Source organism: Macrotis lagotis, chromosome 6 (genome assembly GCF_037893015.1).
Source record: "Macrotis lagotis isolate mMagLag1 chromosome 6, bilby.v1.9.chrom.fasta, whole genome shotgun sequence".
NCBI classification, from domain to species: Eukaryota; Metazoa; Chordata; class Mammalia; order Peramelemorphia; family Peramelidae; genus Macrotis; species Macrotis lagotis.
This window is the reverse complement of record NC_133663.1, coordinates 72,506,920-72,512,919: the sequence shown is the minus strand read 5'-3', so window position 1 is coordinate 72,512,919 and position 6,000 is coordinate 72,506,920.

The window sequence follows — 6,000 nt, the reverse complement described above, 5'->3', positions numbered from 1 at the left end:
TGCCTGGAACTTGGAATGCATTTTTCCCCAAAGATATGGGTGTTGAATCTCCTAAACCAACCCACAAATCAGACATAAGTGAAAAATGACAAGACAACACCAAAATAGCTAAATTATAGTTTTAATCATATTATAGTATCTCTAGGGGAAAATGAGTCCTAAGTTCTAACTGGGGATGTCAGGAGCATATCATGACCACACTCCTTAAAATTTTGCAGGTGAAACTTTGTTCCTCATGTGTATGTGATAGATGGGATGATGGGGAATGAAGAATAGGTGAAATAGTGTTTTCTAGCTTATAGGAGAGTAAGAGTCAAAAATAGCAGAAGTGGGATAGTATATAACATTCATATGTAGCAATGGCTGCTATTTCCTACAATAGGACAAGTAAGTTAATAAATTCATGCTGTATCGACCTATTCCAACAAGTTGCATGTCCCCTAGACAGTCCCCATTATTAGTGTCCTCTCTTTAAAGGCTGCTCATAGGGTTCTCAATTGACATCATATGAAGAATTAAGTTGTCCCATTCTTACTCGATCTATTACCCACCACTTGGAACTTCAGAATGAATTTATTTGTTGAGTCTACTCAACAAATATTGATACCTACCATGTCTAGATCTCTTTCTAGATGATGTATAAGAATTCAAGAGGTATAGGAAAGATATACCATTCATAGAGAACAATCTGAACAAAGGCATAGAAGTGGGACAGCATGCATACTGTATTTCAAAAAGGATAGCAAATAATAATATTGAGTTATGTATAGGAGAATCATCTTCAATAAGACTAAAGGGGAAAAGGGTGGGTGTCTGATTGTGGGAAGATCAGAATGCCAAGCAAACATTTTGACAAAGCACATTAGAAAGTTTTAGCAGAATGGCAAGACCAGTTCTGTCCATAAGGAGAGATAAGTCTAGCAGTGGCATGAATAATGTATTGGAGGACCTTTGAAACTTAGGACATTTTCTATGGCGTTAACATTGCTGTCCCTTCCCTACTTTTCCTCCTTTGGTGAATACACATGTTCAGGCTCATCCTGAATCCATTAGCTTCAATCCATTTACAGATTCAATAGTGTAGTGCATCCTAGGAGAAACTCTGTCTCAATAAGTATTTGTTTAGTATTTCTGATGTGGTAGGCTAAATGCTAAGGATACAAAAAAAGCCAAGAGAGTCTCTGATCTCAAGGAGGTTACCTTCTTTAAAAAAAAAAAACCCATGACTTGTACATAAATCCGTAGGGAGAGGAAAGCAGTTGAGGAGCCTAGAAAAGTCTCTGCCAGGAAATAATGCTTACTACTCAAATTGGCTGGATTTTTGGTCTCTTTTCAGCATACTGCAGTACCTCAACATGAGACAAAGAATGTCCTGTTTATAAATCTTTATTGGCTGAATGCTAAGATAGCAGCTGCAAGCAGTTAAATGTCAAAGATTCTTTCCTTCCCTACCTCCTCCCTCTGGCCATTTAAATCTCCCATTGATGAGCTTGCAAACAGTTCAAATGATAAAGATTTGAAACTTTTTCCAAATTTTACTCTGTCTACCCTAAACTTATAAAAAAAATAAAAAGCTTTTTTTTTTTGAGTGTTACATGTTTTCTGTTTCTTTAGTTTTTACATTAGACTTTGCTTTTTCTTTCTAGGTTTTCTTATTAAATGAATAAATGAACCAATGATTACATCTCAGAGTTCTTCATCATCTCTATTGTTTAAGGAAAATTTTCAAAAAGCAACGGAAAAGCTGTATTATTTTGATTTTTTTTAATCATGTAAGCAAGGCAGCATAGGGGAATGGAACCAGGTTCCAAGTCAGAAAGACATGCCTCCTAAGCATTTTCTGTTCTGTGAGTTCCTAGGCAAGTTGCCTTAGACAACTCTTTACGAATCTGAGTTTTTTTACATCTGGTATTCCCTCAACTCAAGTACCGAAAGGTGTCTGAGATTTCATCCATGTGGATGTTTCTTCCCATGATGCAGATTGAAATTCATCTCTGCCTGTCCATTCTTTTTTCCTTGTTTTCCAAGAATTCACTACCAGGAGTCCACCCAATGCATTATATGACTGCATACAGGCATCCCATTGGTTAATTTTTGCTCTCACCAATAGAAAAAGTCTGCTTTCTTTTTAATCTACTATTTCTTTGATGCCATTATAATTTCTTCATAACACTTTTAAATTTTAATGGGCATGAAGGTATATAATGTGTCACGGTCAATACTCTAAGCCCTTCCATTACTTCTGAGAATCTATTTTTTAATTCTTTTGTGTAAGATATATAAAATTATACTGATATTTAGTCTATCCATTCAACTATACTAGTCTGGATAATAGGCATCCTAAATTCCCTTGATTTTTCCTGTGTTAATGATTAGATCAAAGTCTTCTGTATCTTATCCAGAGATCTTATCCAGAAAGTTCTGCAGTATACTGGGTTTTGATGCAATCAGCACATTGGCATCATGAAATAGAATCATCAATAGGAAACCCCATTTCAAATTTTATTGTACATAGATTATCTTCACTGACTGCAGTGAACAACTTTGGGAAGTCTTTATCTTGATGTTTTATGCCTTGTCTTTTATTAATGACCAGAGGATTGTCAAACAAACTTCCATTTGGAGTTATATCATTCAAGGAATTTTGCAAAATTTTGATGTATATATGGTACATATCTACATTCATATACATATATACCTCATATAGGAATAAAGCTTTTGAGGCAATATTTTGCTCTATTGAAACAAACACCTTCTTATACTCACTGAATTGTTAAATACAGTAAGATCCTATAGTCCCTACATCTTTCAATCATCCCTACTATGCTGAAATTCCAAATCCACATTGGAGGTGGGGGAAGGATGATGTATAAAGGCTAGTAGTTAAACAGTAATGCTTACTATCTTCTTAATGTCTTCAATTGGGAAGGGCTAGGTGGAGAAGGAAAGGAACTTCAAGTTCAAGTGAGTTCTGAATGAATGAAGGGACATGATTTGGCAGAAAGTAGAGAAAGTTTTGTCCAGATGTCTAGCTTGGCAAACTGTAGAACAGAGGATTTTGGAGACAGACAGGGGAAAACCAAAAGGATCTAAAGACAATTAACTGATTTACATGCTTATTTTCTTGTAGATTCACTTGTCATAAATTAGAGAAGCACTTGAAGTCATGAAGTTTTGATATTCCAGTCTGAGGGTAAGACAGAAAGGCTGCTAACATTTCTGCTCATTTCTTGCTCTGTCCTTGTAAAAAAATCCTTGGTATAGCCAGAATTACATTCAGGAAGACCTGTTTGGGAAAGTGACTAAAAACTTTAAAGTGTTTTATAAATCATATCCCATTAATATTCATATCTTTATGGGTGAACAGTAATGCTAAGAGAAGTGATATGATTTGGAAACCCTGACTCCTAGAAATAGTAATAGAGATGCAGGCCTAAACTTACAGATCAGGGAATTTCCAAAAGTTTATTTGTAAGTTGCTTGGAACTTGGAATGCATTTTTCCCCAAAGATATGGGTGTTGAATCTCCTAAACCAACCCACAAATCAGACATAAGTGAAAAATGACAAGACAACACCAAAATAGCTAAATTATAGTTTTAATCATATTATAGTATCTCTAGGGGAAAATGAGTCCTAAGTTCTAACTGGGGATGTCAGGAGCATATCATGACCACACTCCTTAAAATTTTGCAGGTGAAACTTTGTTCCTCATGTGTATGTGATAGATGGGATGATGGGGAATGAAGAATAGGTGAAATAGTGTTTTCTAGCTTATAGGAGAGTAAGAGTCAAAAATAGCAGAAGTGGGATAGTATATAACATTCATATGTAGCAATGGCTGCTATTTCCTACAATAGGACAAGTAAGTTAATAAATTCATGCTGTATTGACCTATTCCAACAAGTTTCATGTCCCCTAGACAGTCCCCATTATTAGTTTCCTCTCTATAAAGGCTGCTCATAGGGTTCTCAATTGACATCATGTGAAGAATTAAGTTGTCCCATTCTTACTCGATCTATTACCCACCACTTGGAACTTCAGAATGAATTTATTTGTTGAGTCTATTCAACAAATATTGATACCTACCATGTCTAGATCTCTTTCTAGATGATGTATAAGAATTCAAGAGGTATAGGAAAGATATACCATTCATAGAGAACAATCTGAACAAAGGCATAGAAGTGGGACAGCATGCATACTGTATTTCAAAAAGGATAGCAAATAATAATATTGAGTTATGTATAGGAGAATCATCTTCAATAAGACTAAAGGGGAAAAGGGTGGTGTCTGATTGTGGGAAGATCAGAATGCCAAGCAAACATTTTGACAAAGCACATTAGAAAGTTTTAGCAGAATGGCAAGACCAGTTCTGTCCATAAGGAGAGATAAGTCTAGCAGTGGCATGAATAATGTATTGGAGGACCTTTGAAACTTAGGACATTTTCTATGGCGTTAACATTGCTGTCCCTTCCCTACTTTTTCTCCTTTGGTGAATACACATGTTCAGGCTCATCCTGAATCCATTAGCTTCAATCCATTTACAGATTCAATAGTGTAGTGCATCCTAGGAGAAACTCTGTCTCAATAAGTATTTGTTTAGTATTTCTGATGTGGTAGGCTAAATGCTAAGGATACAAAAAAAGCCAAGAGAGTCTCTGATCTCAAGGAGGTTACCTTCTTTAAAAAAAAAACCATGACTTGTACATAAATCCATAGGGAGAGGAAAGCAGTTGAGGAGCCTAGAAAAGTCTCTGCCAGGAAATAATGCTTACTACTCAAATTGCTGTTCATCTTTCATTCTCAAAGAGGACCAAGGACATCATGAGGCTGATGTCTGTACTTGCTGATGAATTAGATTTGAGAGGCAGAGTCGCATAAAGTCATCTGCAGCTCAATCTTGAAGGAACTAGGAATTTTAAGATTAGGAATTAGAAGGGAGAACATTATAGACATGGGTTGTGGGGTCTAGGAGGTTGGGGTCACAGTGAAAAGGAACAAGAGAAGAAAGATGGAATAGTGTGTGTGTGTGTGTGTGTGTGTGTGTGTGTGTGTGTGTGAAATAACAATCCTCTATAATTATGTAAAAGAGAGAAATATATAAGAAGACTAGAAAGATACAGGTTAGTTTAGGAAGAGTTTTAAATAAATTCCAAGCAGCCATTTATATTTGATTCTAGAGGTAATATGGAGACATTAGAGTTTACTGAGTAGGGGATGGTGTAGCCAGACCTAAGCTTTAGGAAAATCACTTAGATAGCAGATGGATTCAAGTAGGGAGAGATGTGACACAAAATCGTATTAGAAGCCTCTGGCAATAAAAGGTGTGATATGGGTGGGTAAATGAAGAGAAAGGGATGTAACTGCTATATGATATAGAAAAAAGAAAAAGAGCTGACCATCATATATGTAAGCGAGAGTGAATTGATGAGGATAATATTGAGATTAAGAACCTGGGTGACTGGAAGGCTGATGGTGTCTTTCAAAAGAGAGATGGATTTGAGGGGAAGAAAAATTGAACTTTGGAAAAGTTAAGTTAGGCAGGTTAATGAGACTTTCAGCTTAAAATGTCTAACAGGCAGCTGATAATGTTGGGTTGACCTTCAAGAAAGAGACTAGAGCTGGAAACAGAGATTGGGAATGATCTTTGTAGAGATAATCATTAAACACAAGAGAACTGGTGTGATCACTAAATGACAGAATAGGAGAGAAAAGAGAAGGGAGCCTAGGACAGAGCTTTGGGGTGAGGGTACCCACAATTCATGAGTGTGATATGAAGGAAAGTTAAGCAAAGAGGCTAAGAAAGTAGACAGATAGATAGGAGGAGAGCCAAGAGAAAGTAGTCTCAAAAAACCAGAGAGGAGAGACAATTTAAAAGGAAAAGGTTTCAAGAGTGCCAAAGAGATCAAGAAGGATGAAGATTGAAAAGTCATTAGGTTTGATGATTAAGAGATCACTGATAACTTCAAAGAGAGTTTCAATTGAATGATAAGGTCAGAAA